Source organism: Rosa rugosa, chromosome 2 (assembly GCF_958449725.1).
Source record: "Rosa rugosa chromosome 2, drRosRugo1.1, whole genome shotgun sequence".
Lineage (NCBI taxonomy): Eukaryota > Viridiplantae > Streptophyta > Magnoliopsida > Rosales > Rosaceae > Rosa > Rosa rugosa.
In genome coordinates this window covers 23,996,294-24,018,511 of record NC_084821.1, presented here as the reverse complement: position 1 = coordinate 24,018,511, position 22,218 = coordinate 23,996,294, and the positions used below count along the sequence as shown (strand labels likewise).

The window sequence follows — 22,218 nt, the reverse complement described above, 5'->3', positions numbered from 1 at the left end:
CAAGCATGATAAGTATCTAGGTCTCCCAACTGAGGTAAGTTACTCCAAGATCGAAGCTTTTCAATTCATAATGGAGAAAACTCGAAATAAAATGAATGGTTGGAAGGAGAGGTTCCTTAGTTATGCACGGAAGGAAGTGATGATAAAGTTTGTTGTTCAATCAGTGCCAACCTATGTAATGAGCTGGTTTCAAGCTTCCTAAGCATCTTTGCAATGAAATGCATAGGTGCATGGCAGAGTTTTGGTGGGGAGATTCAGATAGAGGGCCCCAAAATTCATTGGGTTGCATGGGATAAAATGTGCATCCCAAAAGAGGATGGAGGTCTTGGATTTCAGAATATGGAGTTCTTTAATCAAGCTCTCTTAGCTAAGCAAGGATGGAGGCTAATCCGGAATCCAAATTCGCTCTTGAAAAAAACCCTGAAGGCAAGATATCATCCATTTACATATTTTCGGCACGCGGTTGTTAGTCTGGGTGATTCGTACGCTTGGCGAAGTTTGATGAAAGGAAAAGAGTTGCTACTTAGAGGTTTACGATTTCAAGTGGGTTCGGGGTTGAGCATTTCTATTTGGCAAGATCCTTGGATCCCCAGACCGTATACTTTTAGACCCTATTCGCTGGCACCCACTGGCCTGGAAGGTGTGCTTGTAGCCGATTTGATTGATTCGGATGTTGCGGAGTGGAGATTGGATAGGCTGGAATAGATTTTTAATGCTGATGAGGTGAAGTTAATTGAGAAAATTCCTCTAAGCTTGAGAAGTAGGACGGACCAGTTAGTATGGCACTTTGATAAGCGAGGCCTCTACAATGTTAAGAGTGGGTGCCATATTGCACGTACTACCGCAGCTCTGCAGTCTCAAGCCTTTACTTCAAATGCTTCAGGAGGGGGTTATAGAGAGCTTTGGAAGAAGATTTGGTAGGCTAGGGTGCTACCTAAAGTGCACTCCTTCATTTGGAGGCTAGTAAAAAACATTGTCCCTACAAATGATGCCCCGAGTAAGAGGGTACATTTGGCCTATAATACATGTCTCTTTTGTTGCTGTGAGGTGGAGACGCACATGCATGTCTTCAAAGATTGGCCTATTATTGTTTGCTTCTGGTTGTATAGCCCTCTGGGGCTTCATCCTCTTAATCAAATTTTTGCATGCATGAAGGATTGGATGATGGAGCTACTGGATGTCCTGAACAGGCAACAAGTGAATATTCTCTTTATGTTGTTATGGGCAATATGGACGGAGCGTAATTAGTTAGTGTGGAATGGGGGTGTCTTTAATCCGATGTAGGCTATCTCTTGGCCCCTTCAACTGCTACACGAATACCAGAGTCATCACCCAGTAAAGCCACATGGGAGGCAGACAAGAGTTAAAGGGGATAAATGGGTGTTCCCACCTAGTGGGAGACTGAAAGTGATTATAGACGGGGTGTTCCATGGTGACAAGGAAAGTGGCGGTGTGGGGGTTATTGTTAGAGACAAAGCGGGTGTTGTCCGTGCTCCTTGGTCAAGGTTCTTGCCTCATGTGTGCTCTACTTTCTACGACGTTGAAAGCTTTATTACCTGACCTAACCGCACGCTAGGGTTTTCTCTCGATCTCTGAGGGTTCGATCTTTCATTCAAGAATATGGGTGTCTTGAGTTGGAATTGCAGGGGGATTTGCAACTTGACTACTACTACAGCTCTAATGGATTTGATCACACATAATCAACCTCAGATAGTTTGCCTCTGTGAAACAAAAATCATCACATTAAGAGACTTTAACGAACTGCACATGGTGCTAGGGTTTGCGCATTCAAAAGAAGTGTTGAGCATTGGTCAGGCAGGTGGTTTGGCGATGTTTTGGATGGACGAGGTTGATCGATCTACATGTGCGCACCTTCTCAGTGCATCATATCAATGAGGAAGTTAGGGCAGCACTTGGTAAGCCATGGTGGAGGATCATAGGTTTTTATGGTCATGCAAGAACATGGGAGTATGGGGAGCTGGCAGCTCCTACGTGATTTGGCTTATTTAGATTCTCTTCCTTTGGTGATAATCGGGGATTTCAATGAGATATTGAATAATAGTGAGAAGTTAGGAGGGCCTCTGCATATCGAAAGGCAGTTGAGAGGTTTTCGTATTACTTCAGGTTATGGTGATCAGATTGATTTAGGGTTTTAGAGTGCAAAGATGACTTGGTGGAACTCTGACACTCAATTACGATTAGATAGAGTAGTTGGAACATCTATATGGAGTGATATTTTTGGTTATTCAAGGGTGAGGCATCTGCCTTCCAGTGATTCGGATCATGTCCCCATTTTGCTGCAGGCGAGTGCTATACCTCTGCCAAAACGTTCTAAAAGGCACATGTTTAAGTTTGAGTCCTTTTGGTTGCAACATCATGACTGTGATCCCTTAGTATTGGAAGGATGAAGACATGTTTGTGTTAACAAGGAAAATTATTAGCACTAGATGTGTAGCGTGATATGTTCAGATTATGTCAAAATCAAATGGTGGAAATTCGGGACAGATTGGAAGTTTTAATGAGTGAACCAATGACTGAGGTTGTTGACTTGAAGCATAAACTCTCGCAAGCGTACGAATTGTGTCAAGTAAGGGAAGTATTTGGACCTTAGTTTATCGTACCTCGGCGATTAGGTGTTGGATGTAACCGAGATTATTGGCGGTAGGATACTAAAAGCACACAAGAAAAATATAAAGTAAAATAAAAACTATAAAAAATCAAGGCACCAAGCCTTGGCAATGCTCGGCTTAGCTCACACTAAGCCTATTCAAAGCCACTAACTTGTAGCCTCAAGGGGAATATACACAAATGAGTCGATGGATTCAATGATTGAGAGTTGATTTGACTTAACAAAAAGTAATAAAATGTAAAGCGATTACTAAAAGTGCAAAGAAATTAAACTAGAAAAGTGTAAACAATATAATGAAAATGTCAGATGCTAGGGAGGTTCCTTCACCCACCAAATCTTATGTGTCGGAAGCTAATCTAATGTAGATGCAAATTTCCTACTTTGGCGGTAGTCGTATCTAAGGCGGTTCAAGGCTCAAGGACCGAAATTCCCTTTCATGGTATTCCTACTCCGGTTCAAGGGTCATAGGAACTCACTTGGCATGAATTAGAGCCGGTTTAAGGGTCTTTAATTCACATCAAGAGGCCTAAAGATCGAGGAATTAGACTACTAAGTGACCCGCCCGCGCATTCACGCAACAGGTGTAAATCACCATGTTTATAACCCGTCGAATACGAAATTGAAAATTTCTAGCTTAGGAATTAGAGGGGGTCAAGCCTCTAACTCTATCCTAGACATGCTCAAAATACACACCTTAGAGTTGACTAGGCTCCTAGATATGCATTTTAACCCAACAAAAATAGATATAAGCATCCATCATATGAAAATTGCATCATTACATTAAAATAAGCATCTTTTACACAAGATTTGGACTAGGGCACACAACCCTAACCCCCAACAACAATTCTACTCACTACCCATCATTAAACTAACATCAATATACATAATTTAAAGAGGAAAAAGTGAAGAGAAGTAAGGAATAACAAGAACTAGCCACAAATTGCTATAGAGCAATTATGGTTAGCCTTGATTTATAGCTCCCTACTTTTACCCAAATTTAATTTGATGAAACTCTTGTTGCTTGGGCTTCCCCTTTGCAATTTATGGAATTGATGAAGTTGGTGGTGGAGTAGTGAAAAGAAAATAAGATATAAAAGTGGGTGTGGTGGTGTGGTTTTCGGTGAAGAGAAAAAAAGATAAGAAAAATGGGTCTGGTGGTGTGTGTTTCAGTTACTGTTCATTCTCCAAAAGGGGGAGAATCATCCTTTTTTAAAATGGGTGGCCGCTGTTTTCGTGAGTAAGAGGAAAAGATGGGATAAGGGCTGCCACGTGCTAGCATGGCAGTGGACAAAGAGAAAAAAAGGGTGGTCTGGCACGAGAAATTTTTCCATGCTACCGTCTAGGGGTCATCATGGGCCGGGCTAGGGCCGGCCCTACCCTAAATTTTAGGGCTTAGGGTCGGGCCGGGCCGGGCCTAGTCAAAGTCAACAAAATTTAGGGCCGGGTAGGGTCGGGCCGGGGCTTAAATATGCTAACCCTTACCCGCCCGAAAAGCCCGATCTGTTAGGGCCGAAAGGGCCGGATCGGGCCGGCCCTCAAATAGGGCCAAATCGGGCCGAAATGGGCCAAAAAGGGCCTTATTTTGTTTAACAAAAAAAAAAAATATTATTTTTTTCTTCTCAAAATATGGCTTAATGGTATGTATTGGTGATAAAAGACTCATTGTTTTTTATTGAACATATTTTATATTCATATAATACTTGTAACTTATAACATTTATTAATATTACTTAAGGTGGTTATATTCAATTAACTATCTATATAAATCTCCCAATATTAATTGTTGTGTAACAAAGAAAATAGAAAATAAAGAAAACAAAACTTATGAAATCAATTACAAAGAAAGAGATAAATTGCATATTATAGAAAAAAGAGAAACGTAATTAAAAAATAGAAAAAAAAAAAATTATGGCTTATTCGGGCGGGCCAAAAATTTCGAAATGGAAATTGATCAATCTGACAATGCTCATGGAGGGTAACAAGCCTAATAAACTAGTTATACTACATTACAAGGCATATAAGGATTATGTGCGATCCAAAAATTTTGAAATGAAAATCGACCAATCTGAAAATTCTCATATGTTTATACAACATTGATAGGTATTGTGTAAAGAAATTAGGCCGATCTGCCGTGAATAAGGCGTCCAACGTAGCGGTCAACGCTTTGCACAAGCAAACTTCCCTAAGGGGAGCGGCACCATGCACGGACAAACGTTGCGGAATTTTGACATCCGTAAGTAGACCCCCTACCCATGAGAGTGTGGGAGCTGAAAGATCGAAAAAAGTGAATTGCCAAGGACCGGTTAAGAGCATATTTGTTTTATGTTCTATTTAGGGTATTGAGTTGACCGGGTAGATCGACGTCCAACCGAAGGCGGAAATTGCTGAAATTTCTACCACTAACATATATTCATATGAAAACAACATCCAGCGGTTCATTTTAAAAAATTCCATTTCGTCCCCCATTTTCCTCATGGAGGGTAACAAGCCTAATAAATTAGTTATACTACATTACAAGGCATATAAGGATTATGTGCGATCCAAAAATTTTGAAATGAAAATCGACCAATCTGAAAATTATCATATGTTTATACAACATTGATAGGTATTGTGTAAAGAAATTAGGCCGATCTGCCGTGAATAAGGCGTCCAACGTAGCGGTCAACGCTTTGCACAAGCAAACTTCCCTAAGGGGAGCGGCACCATGCGCGGACAAACGTTGCGGAATTTTGACATCCGTAAGTAGACCCCCTACCCATGAGAGTGTGGGAGCTGAAAGATCGAAAAAAGTGAATTTCCAAGGACCGGTTAAGAGCATATTTGTTTTATGTTCTATTTAGGGTATTAAGTTGACCGGGTAGATCGAGGTCCAACCGAAGGCAGAAATTGCTGAAATTTCTACCACTAACATATATTCACATGAAAACAACATCCAGCGGTTCATTTTAAAAAATTCCATTTCGTCCCCCATTTTGCTCATGGAGGGTAACCTCAATCATTTAAATGCAAAGTATAAGTTATACAACTTTAGGAGGCAAATTGGTATAGACCAACATATTTGTAATTAAATTTGAAATTTTTATCTTATATCTACGCACATCCATTGATGAAATATTTAAAAATGTGATGTAAAAAAATTAGCACGTTTTGCGGTTGTCACGCTATTGGTCAACCAAAAAAACATACAAGTGAATATGGTTGACCAATCCGATCAGGTTCGAAGCTATGGTGAAATTGACTAAATTTTTAACCACACGCATAATTTATTGTAATAATCACATCCAACGGTTGATTTTCTCATTTTCTTTGAATTGATAGAGGTTGCTCTTTGGAGTGTATGATATATAAATATAGATTTATAAAAAAAATTAGTGTCCATTCTCTTTGGAGTGTATGATATAAAAATTAGATTTACATAAATTAATTGGGTTCAAATGTTCAATCTAATACCCATTCTCTAAAATAACATATTTCTTATTTCTTTTTATGTAAATATGTAATATAGAAAAATAATAAAAATAATATATAAATTTTAGGGTAGGGCCGGATAGGGCTTTTAGGGCCGGGCCGGGCTTGGCCCTAACGGGCTCAAACGGGCCGGGCCGTAGGGTAGGGCCGGGCTTCATTTGCATGACCCTTACCCTACCCTATTTGAGAAAGGGTAGGGCCGGCCCGCCCTAATGTAAGGGCCGGGTAGGGCTTCGGCCCTACGGGCCGGGCGGGCTTAGGGCGGGTTTAGGGCCTAAGGGCTAAATGATGAGGCCTACTACCGTCACACCAAATAGATTATGTGACGGGCCAATGAAAAACTCCCATGTGGATTTTGTTCCCAACTCAAACCCACATTGAACACCAATTTCTCTGAATACCCTCTCTGTTCCCCCTTTCCCTGCTCCCCTTCCCTTCAATCTTTCTCCAAACACCAGAAAATTTTCTTCCATCCCCACTAGTACCTGCTCCCTGCGAAACCACCAAACTGAAATTCATGAAGCACTAAATTTAAAAAAGATGAAATCAAGAAGAAACTCAATCGTAAAACCATAAATCAATTAGAAGTGAATCTGTTCTGTGAAGCAACCCTTCATAAAAAAAATGAACTAGTGAGAAATTTTGATATCCATTAACATAATCTTCACCAAAGAAAAAAAAAAAAAAAACCAACATATTGTAGAAAGTCAAGACCACGCATGGAAGATGACATTAATTAGGTGGGTGGATCAATGCAACGCAGTTTCTGCTTATGAACTTCAGTTGGATAAAATACCCAGTTCTACAAACCCAGGTCTAAATAAATTCAATTATTTCTAATTAATCTTCTACAGCACAGTTTCTCATTTTAATTGAAATGATTTTCTCCAAACAAAAGAATAGTTATGTGAATCAGATTCATGAGGTTTTTGACATAAGCTCAAGGACATAGATCAAATCAGGGAGATTAGTTCTTCAAATAAATTTTATGAGGTCTTTTATCCCAAGACATTCAAATTCGATTGCTGATCTTGTTTGAGGTTATGGTTTCTTCCTAATGAATTGCAGAGGGGTTAGAGAAGAAAAAGAATAGAAAGAGAACTCAGGTTTCGGTTCAGAGAAGAGAGGGTATTCTAGAAAATTGGTTTTCAACGTGGATCTGTGTTGGTGAAAATATCCACATGGAAGATTTTTATTGGTCCGTCACACAATCTATTTGGTGTGACGGTAGTAGAGAAAAATTTCTCGTCTGGCACGGGCAGGAGAAGCAAAATATCTTATGTTGGCTGCCATGTGTAAGCATGTAATTGGCACAAAATAATTAAACAACAATCAAAGATTGCTGCACGTCATGGCTGGGGTTAATTAATCAAATCATTGGTTAATTAAATAAATCAGCCAATGATTAATTAATTAATTAAGCCAATGATTAGTCAATTACTTGTTTCTTTTCTTAATTCCCTTCTTTTCTTCTTCCATCATAAAGCACATAAGAAGACATCATCTTGAAATACTCGGATTCGGCTTCCTCACTCATGTTGACTATGGTTGACCATGTCAATAACTTCATCTTTTCGTCGATAATTCCAATTAGCTCTATTTTCGCACGATTTCATCTGAAATCCACAACTCCGCTTATTTACTACAAAATAAATAAAAAATGGATTAATTTATATAATAAATTGGTTTGGAGATTAGCTTAATTCTAATATTTTATATATAATTACACGTATATAAATGTGTGTAATCAGTTGTTCACAATGAAAAGAAAGCTTTGATGACTTCATTACAAGATATTCTATCGCTGGAAGAAGCTTTTTGGAAGTAATGAACAAAAGTTATTTAACTGCAGAAGGGTGATAGAAACTCCAGTTTCTCACATAGGAAGGAAGCAAATAGGAAGCATAAAAATCATTTGTTGGGCCTGTTTGATCATGCAAGGAAGTGGAGAGATGATGATGAAGGTATATATGGAAGAAGTTGTGACTTCATAGTCTTCAAAATTGTTTAGTGCTATTGCTCTTGATGTTGAGGCAGTGAATCAGACTCTAGAGGCAATTCAACTGAGTGTGACTAGTGAGATGAATCAGAAGCTTTGTGTCCCTTATTCTAAAGAAGAATTCAAGTGTGCATTATTTCAGATGTATCCTATGAAATCTCTGGGGCCAAATGAGATGCCTCTTTTATTTTTTCTAGCATTATTGGAAGGATATAGAGAGTGGTGTTACTGAAACAGTACAAAGCGTCTTACATACTGGTGATTTATTGAAGCAAATAAACTTCACTCACATCTGAGAATATGGCAGATTTACATCCTATTGCACTTTGTCATGTAATTTACAAGTTGTGTTCTAAGGTGATTGCGAATAGACTTAAGTTTTTTCTCTCGTCTCTTATTTCTCCTTTTCAGAGTGCGTTTGTGCCTGGGATACTGCCTACAGAAAATATTATGGTGGCCAATGAAGTGGCTCATTTTGTTCATAATAAAAGGGATGGTCAAGATGGTTATATAGCATTGAAGTTGGATCTGAGTAAGGCCTATGATCGTATGGAATGGGTTTTTCTGTGTAAGGTATTGGGAAAATTTGGTTTTGCTTCTACGTGGATAGATGTTGTTATGTAGTGTGTTTGTTCTGTGAGATACTCTTTTCTGGTTAGAGGTAAACCTAGAGGTCTGGTTACTCCAACTAGAGGATTGAGACAAGATGATCCTTTGTCACCTCATCTCTTTCTTATTGGGGCTGAAGGGTTCTCTACATTGTTGCAATAGAAGCAACGTATGAGATTATTACCAAGGATTGCTATTTGCACATGGGCACCTTTTGTTAATCACTTATTGTTTGCAGATGATAGCATGTTGTATGCTCAAGCTACACCAGAAGCTTTCTTTCAAGTTAAGGATGTTACACAAACTTATGGGAGGGTCTCAAGTTAGGCAGTAAACTTTCATAAAAGTTTAGTTTTCTTTAGAAAAAAATGTTGCTAGTTCTGACCAGGTTAAGGTGTCTAATCTGTTGGGGATTGAAGTGGTGGAATCCTATGAATGATATCTGGAGCTGCCACTTATGTAGAATGCTAGAAAACAACTACATTTATCTATGTCAAGGAATGGTTAGCTGAAAAATTGAAACACTGGCAAGGAAAAATGTTGAGTGGTGCCGGCTATACTAATTAGAGTTGTTGCTCAAGCTCTCCCAAATTTTGCTATGAGTGTGTTTCAGTTGACAAAGAATTTTTGTGAGGACCTGGAGCAGATTTGTGCTAGATTTTGGTAAGGGAGCACATATGATAAAGTAGAGTACACTGGAAGAAATGGGATGATTTATGTCATGCCAAGGAAGTTGGTGGTTTGGGTTTAAGGAGTTTATTTGAATTTAATTCTTTGATGTTGGCTAAGCAAGCTTGGAGGCCGGGTTGCATCTAATTCAGAGTCTCTTGTGGCACAATTGTACAAAGCTAGGTATTATAGTGATGGTTCCTTTTGAAATGCAGAAGATCGAACATGTTACTCCTTCCTACTCTTGGCGTAATATTTTTGGAATTAGAAATTTATTACATAAAGGGGCTCAATGGCAAATTGGGAATGGTAATAGTGTTCTTATGTGGTCGGATTGTTGGATTCCTAGTACCATTATGCATAAACCGCAGCTCATGGGACCGATGCAGGATGAACTAGCCAAGGTGAGTGATATGATTATTCTTTCTAGCTCATGAGCCAGATGAGCAAAAAGTTCGACTACTTTTGTACACTCTGATGCAAAACCTATTCTTGCTATTCCCTTGAGTTCAAGGAGCCCCAATGATAGACTAACTTGGCATTCGGAGAAAAAAGGTATGTATATTGTCAATTCTGCAGAAGCTATTCTTGCTGTTCCCTTAAGTTCAAAGCTATTCTTCCTATTCCCTTGAGTTCAAGAAGGAATATAATAAACATTATGCAGAAAAATAAATTTTCCTAAGCCTAAATCAAGCTTCAAGGTTCCATTTGCTTTTACTACTACCCATGACCCATTTCCCACATAGACATGGACCTCACTTCTCTTTAGTACGGTAACCTGCTCTTTGTTAAACCCTGCAAGGAAGTAGTAATGTGTATTGGTGAGCCTGAAACTAACCCATACGAATGAGCGAGGTGCTACATTAATAAAATTAACTTTTATAGAAAAGACTAAATTTGGAAAAGACTCATCCTTCTTAATCATCCAAGCTTTGAAACTACTGCAATCCTTCTTCATATACTCTATCTTTTTACAGAAAAAGCATTTAAACTTAAATAGCTTTGCAGCCTTTGACTCTGTAGATTTTGATTCCCTGAAACTTTAGTGTTTGTTGTTTTCTTCACTTTAAGCTTGTTCTGATTTTTCCACTTGGATTTCTCAACCAGGGTTTACTATAGTGGTTGGCTCTCTTTACTTCTTAATTCTATCTTCCTCATCCACACATATAAAGATCAGCTCATTAAGGTCCCATTTTTCTTTTTGGGCAATGTAGGTGGCTCTCAGGTTGTAGCTATTTTGCAGTGAATGAAGTGCAACATGCACAACTTGTGCATCCTTAACTCCCATATCTAGGTCACTCAGTCTAGCATTAATCTTAATCATTTACATAATATGTTCTCTCACATTCCTATTTTCAGAGTATTTCAACTCATTAAACTTCTTGGATAGCCTAGCACCCTCAGTCTTGTCACCTATAGCCTCTAGGAAATCCACAGCATGCCCAGGTTCTTCTATAGATCCTCTAACAGTATCAGACATGGTAGTTCTAATGACATTTTTGGCCATCCTATTTGTTCTATGCCACTCTTTATAATACTTCTTGACTTCCTCAGTGCTATCTATGTCTAGCTCATAAGGTTGCTCCTCAATCGGACATAAATCCATGTTTTGGTTCATGGAGAGGTAAAACTCAACCTGGTTCCTACATTTCTTATAATTTCAACCATTAAGCATTTGAATCTGTCTAAGAGTCACAACAGAAAGTCCTAAAACAAAAGAAAAACAATCTGTGTAAGCCTTTTACCTCGTGTTATTAGAACTTTACTGATAATTTTGTATGTTACATGCATAATAAAAATAAACAGGACATCAAAATATGTAATCAGTAATAAGCTTTAAAATTCAAAAACACAATAGTAAGCATAGAACCCCATAAATTATATCAATATCAAGTAACACCTTTGTGACATAAAACTCAATATTCTAATAATCATCATACTATATTCAGCAAAAACTAGTTATTCCATGAAATAGTCAATATCTTTGGACAAAGAAAAGTTTCAAGATATCGAAATAGGCATTTGTGTTTATATATGATGCTGTTCTGAATCAAGATTACACGGTGAACACTTCTTTGGAAGACAAAATATAAGTGTAGTTTTAAATGTAGCAACACTAGTTTCAGTTTTATTAAGGCTCACAAACTTTTTGAAAAATTAATAGTGAAGATTTTCTTTGTGCAACATCATCAATACCATTTCCAGAAAATCACAAGACTAACAGTTGATAACTAGATGTTTCATTAATTTTTTTCCTCTCCTGAAAACGCGGAGCTTTACCCTAGAGCAGTTTAGAGTCTCTTGCTTCCATGTCCCGTCCAGCAGCGCGTCCTTGGGACGTGGTCATCAGACGGGTTAGACTTGTTTATGAGTCCGGTGGCAAAGGTCTATGACAAAGTAGTGGCCAGGACGAGGAGCGATGGTGGAGGTCTGGATTTCGGCGGGGATGTCTGAAGTCTCCGATCTAGGCTAACGGCGCATATATTCCCCTTTGGCCATGGTCGTGGAAGACTGGTGGAGAAAATGGCAGTCGTCCCAATATGCGTTTCGGATCTGGCTGGGATCTGAGCGCCATGGCTGTGTGGAGGCCACAGATGTCGTGCGTGTTTCGATGGCGGCATGTTTAGATGGGTGGGTTTCGACGGCGGGGCAACTCGAAGGAGAAGCGATTTGATTGCGTCGTGATCTGGTCTCTTCTGCCGGGTGTCGTTAGCCGGTGACATGGCTCAACGGTGGCGGTGGTTCGTCTCCAACTACACGAGGTACATATTGTTGGGAAAGATGGGAGGTGGGCATGCTCTTTGTTATTGGGCCTCTGCTTGTGGGCTTATGTGTTGATTTGTTTATTTTCAATGTTTTATCTTTTATTTACAATAATTTCCTACCAACTATTGATAAGGTCATGTGGGTGTTGTCCCAGTCTGCATACTCAGTATGCTCTGTCTGACCTAGCGAGGTGGCAGGTCATTGTGAAATGGTTGCAACCTCTTAGTGGCAGAATGAAACTTAAAGTCGCTGGATTTATTTCTGAGTGGCAACATAGTAGGAAAGCTGGGTCTATTGTATTGATGCATCGTGCAGTGATCGAATTATCTTTCCGTTATATCACTGTTATGCCAAAGCAAATGGAGTTGCTAATAATGCACTCTTTGCTAATCGGTGTATGTTAGAATACATAGTTTTAGTAGAGACTACTGTTATTATTGCGGGACGTTCTCTTGATGCTTATTGTAATCTGGGCTTCAGGCTATATGTCCCCCCTCCCCCCCCCCCTTGTATTCTGCAGTTTCATTAATCATGGCTTGAGGGTAGCCGCACCGGCCCCTTTTCAAAAAAAAAAAAAAAAACTAGATATTTGGGAGACTAACATTTTGAATTCATTAACTTTGTATCTTAACTGTGAAAATATCAACACTGCAGGTTTCAAATTTGGGAGATATTTATATACTTAATTCTTGTCAAAAATTCACAGCAAACTTAAACAATCAATGTTCATTCTAAGCACAAAAATCTATGAACACAATTTCTTCACATTCACCGAAGAGCCATATATCTCAAAATGAATTGATAAATAGCATATGCCAAGTCCATTCACAATATGAAAAAGCATTTAGAAACTTAATTGTATACATCAATCCAACCATATATATCAAAATCAGTAAACGAGTAAACTGAGTTCCTAAATGGCATACCTTAGCCTTTGCATCATTTACTGCATAATCCTGTGCACAGTTCAAAACGGAATCACACCAAATTCAACCCCTTCAGAATCCCAAAAACACCTAAATTGGTTGGAATCCCTTTTGAGTACTTCAATCTCAGGTGCGCACTCTTAGTCTCAATCCGATCCCCAAAATTGATCGTTATGATCACGACGGTAAGTTGTTTTCTTAAGCTTTGGGTTTATGTACTCAATCGGGTTTGGGCCTGATAAATGAAAGTCATGATTGATCACTAGTCAAGTCATGTAGTCAGTCGACTCTAAACTACCTAAAATCAGTTTGTTTACACCAGTAATATTGTGCTACATTAGATTGTTGGAGACAACTACTTGGCATATATCCAATGATCAGGGTAAAAAATGGACTCTAGTTCTTGTTATTAAACCATGATGCATCACACAATATCATCATATACATATTAAGATCATTTCATATAGAACATAAACACATAATCTGCAGATGAATATCAGTATGAGCACTCCTAATGAGGTTGGAATAAATACCTGCATCAGCATTTTGAATACCAGCAGCTATGTTCTGACCAAGAGAAGACATCTTCAACAGCAATAGGAGCAAGGATGAACACAGCAACTTGGCTAGGATCAGTCTTCTGCATTTCACTACTATCTTGCTTCAGAAACGGGGCTGAATGATATGCAAAAGCGTAGTGGGTACAGGGACTTTCTCTTTGTTTATATAGTGGCCTAAAACCTATCTTGTTCTCATCCATCAACTGCCATCAAGGAGTCCAACGTACATTAGCTTAATATGTTTATTAGTTAGGAGACTTAAAGTTTATCACAAAAACCTTATGTTAATCAGGTAAACTAACAAATGAGTTTCCAACTCCTATTGAGAGATATGCACCTCAATAGGTAACCAGATAGAAGTCATGTACGTTCATGTATTTCTTGTTATTTATCCAAATTAAATCAATTTTTATTAAATTAAATCAATTTTCATTTAGCTTAATAGAAATAGATAATGTTAAGTCCATCTTAATTCCAACAGTTCTTGCTGTTTTTAAATTATACAAGGTACTCATGAGTCATGAATTAGTTAAAGTCAGAACTTGCAGGTACTTGATCTTCATGCAAAACTAATTAATAGTAAGCATCATTTGTTTTTTATTGTTCTATTTATAGTGTTCAAAGAGAACAACACATGACACCAACTTGATAAAGTGTAACTTCATCAACTAGTGGAATCACCCTTAATGTATTGAAGCATAGTTAATCAAGTGTAAAGTAAGCACGCAATGCAGAGCACATATTTTTCAATGGTTGCAGCAATTTCTATACATCAAATCCACTTCCCCCTAAACCCTAATTCCCGAACATGCTATTCGTATTTCATTCTCAAGAAAAAAAAAAAACTAACCACGATTAGAATGGGCAGAGCTTTTGTTAATAATGCTTGCGAAAAAACCGAAATCAGATTGAGAAGATGTTGACTAATTAAAGAGGAGGTGAGAGCTAGGGTTGAGAGAAGGGGTGAGAGAAGGAGAGAAGAAAACTACATTTGATGAAGACGTCGTACAGATATAAACAGAAAGCCAAAAATCACTACTAGAATTATGCTCATAGACATCATGCCATTTAAGTCGGTGAGAAATACACGTGATGTAAAACAATGTCATTAACATTGATTCCTCAAAAACCGATTTGTATACTTATAATTGACATCGCTTTTTACTGTTCACTGATGACAAAACTTTTGTTTGAATTTTCAGAAAACCGCTGAGCGGCTAAGTTAAAATTTGTAAAAGAAGCACGGGGGAGGAAAAATTCATTCCCACACTTAGACACATTTGGAGTATCATTGACTGCAGCTTGCCCTAACACTATTCGACCAAACCTCCCTTTTCTCCTTCGTTCTCTGCCTCCGACAAAAACCATCCTCCTCGTCTCCGTTCTCCGCCTTCGACCACAACCCTCCTCCTCGTCTCCGTTCTCCGGCTACAATCACAACCCTACCCTCCTCGTCCTCCTCCTTTTCCGCCTCGGACCAGCTCAGCTCCTCTGCTCGAAGACGGTGAAGGGAATCAGCCTCTTCGTTCTCCCCATCCGACAAAAACCATCATCCTCTTCGTTCTCCACCTCCGACCACAACCCTCCGCCTCGTCTTCGTTCTCCAGCTACAATCACATCCCGACCCGCCTCGTCCTCCTCCTTTTCCGCCTCGGACCAGCTCCTTTGCTCGAAGACGGTGAAGAGAATCAGAGATGGAGGCCGGGATTTTGGAGAAAATTTGAGCTTTTTGTCTTAGGTAATTGACGAATTTGTTCAATACATGTCTTCGAAGGATTTGTGAGTCCTTAATTCACTGATCTGATTTTGTTTATTATTTTGCTTCCAAGGATTTGTGTTTCATCTACCGAAGCTTTGTGGGCTGCATTCAAGCTTTCTGGGCATTCATGTTTTGAGCTTTCTGGGCATTCTCCATATCTGGTTTGCTCTCTCTCGATTCTTCTCATTGTTTGTGATTGATTTTGGGAAATTTTTGCGCTTTTGTTGAGTTATAGGTTTGGATTTTGCAAAGGAGACTTCAAACTGTGTTTTCTAGTCATGAAGGTTTCTGTAGCTTGGAAGTTTTAAGCTTGGGCCAAGAAGCAAAAACAGTAACTACTCCTTATGCTTGTTACTTCATTTTAATCAATTCATGGTCTCTTTCTCCTTTCCCCTTCTTTCTTCCTTCATCTCACCCAGAACTGATGCTTTTGAAACCCCGGTTCCAATGAGCTAAAGGTGATGCCTCTCTTCCCTTCAAGCATGGTCGATTCTAATTTCTCTCTCAATCAATTTCTTTCTTTTCTGGGTCCAATCTTACTTTCTCTTCTACTATTTCGTGTATAATTTACTCTACTTTCAGACGCTCTATTTAGGTGTTTTGGTTATAGACCATGATTTGATCTCAATTGCGTAGGAATCTGTCTCAGTTAGGAATTTTTGTTCCAAAGTGAAATTGATCAATTGGGTGCTCATTAATTTTTGATCTTGGGAATTCATGCCTCGGAATTGTTGGATTTATGTGTGAATGCAGTGAGCTGCATGATTATGGTCCTTCCTTTTCTTGCATGATGATATGAATTTAATGGAATTAGAAACTTGGATTTGAATCTCAGTGTCCACTTTGCTGTCTTCAACTTTCTTCTCGATCTCTTCTTAGAATAACAGGAACATGGATCAAAGTAAATATGGAACACTGGTATTTTTTGGGCACTTTGTGTATGGTGTTTACTGTTTACCTTCTTGTGGAGTTTGTTTTCTGGAAATAATAACATAGTTGTGTATTAGCTGTATATAAAGACTTGACTCAGTTTCACATTTGTTTTTATATTGGCATAGATAATTGAGGGTGTCCAGCTATGAGAGCCTAAAGACTTTTGCTCGTATTTGAGAAGAGAGTAAGTTTGACTGCTAGTTTTCCTTTAATTTGTATAACAGAGATATCTTGATTTGAGTTGCTAGTTGCCTAATGATCTTTATTTGTTGCAGGTTTAAGGCAATGAGCAGAACTTGCAAGGCCAAGGTCAATTCAATGGCTTTTAGTTGCAGTTTGTCTCTGTTTATTTCTGTAGTTTGTATCAATAGCTATGTATTTGTTTACTCTAGTCCATTATGTTTAAATAGGACTTCAATTAGTTGCTATAGTAAGGAGTTACTATATGTTTTGTCAAACTGATATACAATTTAAGTATTGCTGTGGAAGTTTGGTTCCTTCATTTGTTGTGAAATTCTAAATTCTTAAAGCTGTGGTATCCATATACGCTCGTAATGACAACCACATATCTTTTTGCAATTCAATTTTTATATGGTTTATACTATGGAATAGATTAATGCTTAGATGCACTTGGCACAGAACAACATAACTGAAATTAGGAGTGATGCATTGAAGCTGATTTTGATGCATAAGAGGCCAATTCCTCGTGTTTCCACAACAATTGGTGCTTGGCTGAACATATTTCAGGTAATGTATGTTTTGTGGTTACATAAGTATTGTTGTATTCATGTAAGTGTACCAGCTGTATATAATACTTTGGTAATATGCAAGAGTTTACAGCAGCTAGTTGGTCTTGTTTTTTACCCTTTTATGGTCATATTTCTAATGTTGGGTTCTATTAAATTTTCAGTTCATTTGTTGTTACATCCATATGCACCAACTGCGCCCTTCTAGTATGGTTATATGATCATGAGGGGAAATGGAATATAGAGCCTGGCATAGCTGCAATTCTGGTTATGGAACATATCCTCCTGTTGATTAAGTTTGGTTTCTCTCGCCTTGTACCCGAGGTGATATTAAATCACTCCTGTGAACACTTGCTTACATCTCTTACCGTATTTAGAGTATGTAATTGTTGGAATATTTCTGGATATAGGGCAGCTGGTACTAGTGCTTGGTTAAGAAGGAAGAATGAGGTTGGAGGTGGAACGTTTTGGTAGCTTCTGGAAATTATAAAAACAGTAGTTCTCCAAAAGTTGATTTTTTGAGTTTCTGCAAATTTTCAGTTTAGGATGCAGTCACCAATTTTGTTTTCTTGTTTTTGGTTTTTGCGTTGTTCCTATAGTAGATTGAGTTGCTGGTTTTGTAAGTAGACGTGTAGGACCATACAACATTGATTTTTATGTTCTTGAGTTAAATGCCTCTCCAAGGCAGTTGTTTTTCGTGGAGCACCATGGAAGGCAGAGATTGGCCGGTGGCTTGCTGGTTGTGGCTCAATTTCTAATAAAGTCAACATTGTGGAGGTAATAAGAACAACCTTTTACATGATGTAACATAATTTTTTTTTCTGAATGAGTGAAGTAGATTTCTTATAATGGAGTTAATTCATGTACAGAAGGAATAAAGAATCGAAAATTAGAAACATAGAGATGAATACCTTGCAAGTTTGAATCAGGAGGTGGGAAGAGAAGTGGGAGTGAATGGGTGTTTACTCAGTTAATCTATGAAACCAGATGACACAAAAATGTTATTATTATTCTTCTATTTTTATAAGCCCTTGGAGATATGTGAGGTGAATATCAATTTTTATGGGAAGAGTATTCATGTTAACTAATTGTTCTGTTGGCAGTTAATAGGTGGGAGTGGCTGCAAAAATGACTGTAGTGGTCGAGGTTTTTGTAATCGTGAATTGGGACAATGTCGGTGCTTTCATGGATATAGTGGTCAGTATAATTTCATCTTCTTTCTTTCGGTGTAATTAAATTAATACAAAACTTCAAATAATTAGGAGCACTCAGAAGTGGGTATGATGCCCAATTAGTCATCTCTAGAAACAAACTGAGTTTATACCATAATGGTATTAGTTTCTGCTATGTACTTTTATAAACAGCCAACTAATATGTCAGCTACTCGCCAATCTTTCTAGCTTCTCCTTGGTTATATTTTGTAACCATACTACCACAGCAGATAGCAGGCATAGTGAGAAACTTGGTTTGCATTATAATATGACGAGTACAGCAGTAGTTATGGATGCTAGGATAGGAATGTCTTGTAAGCTCAATGTCTTTTTTTGTCTTTCCCTTTTCCTTTCCTTTCTTTCCTTCTGTTTTTCTTGTTATAGCTAATTGTTCATTTCATTTTATTTGCAGGTGAAAACAGAAGAACAAATGGGATATAAGTATGGCGAGGCTTGCTTTCGTTTATGTTTCTAGTATCATGTACCATTTAGACTTAAATTTTTGTTTTATTTCTACATGTTATGCATAGAAATACTTGAGATGTTGTTAAGTACTTTGAGCATCAATATTAATCAAAATTTATTTACTTACGGTATGTTTCTCATTAGATTTCCTAGCAATAGTTACAAATCAGTTTATAACTATAAAAATGAAGTCATATAAGTTCTAAAAGAAAAAATTGATGTCCCATTAGCCAGTGGATAACAAAATATTAAGTAAGAAACGATGTAACACAACCCAATGAACATCGACTTATTAAATAAGAAACGATGTAAAACAACTTAATGGACATTGAGTTATTAAGTAAGAAACGATGTAAAACAACGCAATGGACATTGACATTGTGTAAGAAACGATGTAAAACAAATCATTGGACATCGATTTATCAAATTAAAAACGATGTCTAGTATAAGTATGAACATCGGTGCCAACCTCAAAAACTGATGTTTAATAGAAAAATGGACATCGCTTCATAAAAGGAAACGATGTTTAATAGATTAATGAACATCGGTTGCGTAATACAAACGAATGTAGATTCAATCTTAAATAGTGTGATATATGGCAAGTACCCGTAAAACTTATAAACAGCAGGCAAACTTCAAAAACACCGATGTGTAAGAGAATATAACACATCGTTTCTAGAATGAGTAACGATGTTAAAATGAATACTAGTGCTATTGGACCTGTATTTCGTTAAGCATTAAATGCAAAAATATGAAGGTTTAACAATATCTAAAAACACCAATTTGTGATCATAATAGCAGTTTAACATCGATTCTGGAACATAATCCGATGTTTATTATTATATGGGACATCGATTTTTAGCCGATGTCTATTTTTTTCCGATCTTTTACATCACCCACTAACACATGTGTACAAATTTTTTTTTACATCGGTTTCTGGCCGATGTATATGAGGAAAATTCTAGTAGTGAATATAGGATTTAAAAGACAAAATTAAGAAAGAATAAAAAAAATGAACTTTTGTAATTAAATAGAAATATAAAAAAAACTAGAAATTATGCTTTGATGATGTGACATAGCCACATTAATTGCCGCCTAAGGTGGGCTCTAGGTGGTTCACGTAGCATCAAGAAATCTTAGCCACATATATTGAACTACTTAAATTATAACAACTCAAAACTACGCCGACGTTGTGGTTTGCTGCCGGACGGGTATTGATGCTATTGCCCGAGGAAGCTCTTTGGATGTTCGGATTAAGGTTTTTGCAGGTTTAGTTTCGGCGTCTAGTCCCCGTGGAAGTCTCTGAACGCTGTCGTTTTGCTGCGCCTTGTCGATGGCGTCCAGATCCGGTGGCATGGCGTCGTGGGTTTCATGGTTCTGTTGCGACGGCGACTTGGGTTGTACGGATGCGAGTAGATGCGGTGCGGGTTCCGTGGTGGTGGTGTCGTGGCGGTGCGGTGCGTGGCGGCGCAGGTCGAGGCGGCGCTAGCCCGGAGCTATGGTGCGGAGGTGGGAGGCAGATGGAAATTGGGCCCAGGCCATTCTGGGCTTGCTGAACCTTGTGTGGACCTCTCCCTTGGACTGCCTTGGACTTGACATTTTGGGCTGGTAGGGTTTTGCCCTAGGCCCATATGATTTCTCTTTTGTTTTAGGGATCCTATGTTAGTATTTTTTTACTTTCAATAATTCCCTAAGTTTTTAGGGATCTATGCACTTTTTGTGTCTCTAGTACCTCTGGAGTAGTACTGAAGGAGGATTTACGCTAGTCTCTACGGATTTGATGTAAAATGAGTGGACCTATTTCTATGTACCACCGTGGGTACTACCACACTTTCTTGTTCTGTCTAGTTGAAGGCAGCAGAAGGGTATGTAATGGCCATTCTGGCATGTGATGAATACAATTGGCACCCGATTTGGGTTTGATTAAAAAAAAAAAACAACTCAAAACTATGCATTTAATGTCAAATATCAGATTTACTTGTCCCTTACAATCTCTCAAAAACCGTCTTTTATGTGAGCAAGAGTGACTCAGACAACTTGTGGATCGACACATATGACTGCTAATTTGGTATTTAACTTTAGCTTTCACAATTGCTTCAACAATTTAAAGCATCTTTAACAGACTCTCTATTTTGACTCCTTAGTTATTTTGGAGAGTATGTTTAGCTTTTTATATATTTTAGTAGCTGCACCAGACTCCTAAGTGGCTCTCTATTATAACTTTTAGCTATCTCGCTCCTAAATATAGAGAGCGAGATGAGGCTCTCTATAATTTAAAACATTCATTTTAAGTTATTTTATGTAATTTATAAATACATTTAAACTATTTAATCTTCATTTAAAAATTAATATAAATTCAAAACTAGCTAAAATAGAGAGCATTGATGCAGAAGTATTTCTAAATTAGTGGCTAGCTAAAATGACTTTTTAGCTACTTTGGCTAAAATTTGACTCAAAAATGACTAGCATTGCTAAAGATGCTCTTAGATACCTTTAGTTGACTTTTATGAGTACCTAGGCTCAAGGTCACCTGCAAGATTATTAAAAAGCTAAACAATGGATTTGTTTTAGTTAGAATAAACTACTTGATGATTAGATTTTACCGGTGCAACATACTTAGATGGCCGATATATTAAATTGATGGTACTAGTAAAGGAGGCAATAGTGAACTTTCAAATGTTTTTCAATTGGCGAACACTCGTCAAATATATGATCAGTTAATCTCAATAAATGGTCTCATTTGAACAAGAGTATAAAAAATTTCCGAGATTCTCAAAAACTCAATATTTCTACCTCCTTCAGATATATTATTTCCTACTCATGTGTAGTGGATTTTGTTCCTATTCGCCCAAATAGGGTATTTGCTCATGCTACATGGCAACGGTGGTGCCTCGAAACAAAGGGTCCACCCAATTCATTTCTAGATTTTCTACCAACGCAAAAGATCCAAATCTTAAAATGCTTAAGGTGACCACCTACACACTGGTAAACGAAAACCACATGGACCTAATCAGACTAAACAACAATTACCACCATCACATATATTATTTCATGTAAATGTATACGATATATCATCATTGACTCTGTTATTAGTATTTGACTTAAAAATGCGATGATGCACCTGAAAACTCAGATATAGTACCTGGTATGTTTACCGAATTTGTTACTTTCCATACGGATCACGTTCTGACGCCATCTTATCGTCACTAATTAAGAGCCTTTTACTAATTTCAATTTCCATACTGAATAAATATGCATATATGGATCTCTCTGTCTAGGTGTGAAGCGTTTAGCTTGTACGCATGCAAGAGAGGCAAGAGGTTTGAATGTTTAGTAGGGGTAGCCATTTTGACAACCACGTACGCTCGCTAGCTATCATCTTCCTTTGAAAAGTATGAAGAAGCTGTGCAACATCAACGCCACCCCCCTTGACCAATAATGCACCCGTGGTCAGAATATATTTATTTGTTCTTTACAAT

At 37.9% G+C, this 22,218-nt stretch overlaps 1 long non-coding RNA gene across 1 annotated transcript; it reads left to right on the top strand.

Annotated features, from left to right (window-relative positions):
- The first annotated feature begins 16,598 nt into the window (after window positions 1-16,598).
- Window positions 16,599-17,723, top strand: LOC133728841 (uncharacterized). The gene is made up of 3 exons (XR_009856039.1): window positions 16,599-17,064; window positions 17,228-17,387; window positions 17,474-17,723. It is a non-coding gene; the product is annotated as an uncharacterized LOC133728841 (long non-coding RNA).
- Window positions 17,724-22,218: the final 4,495 nt, after the last annotated feature.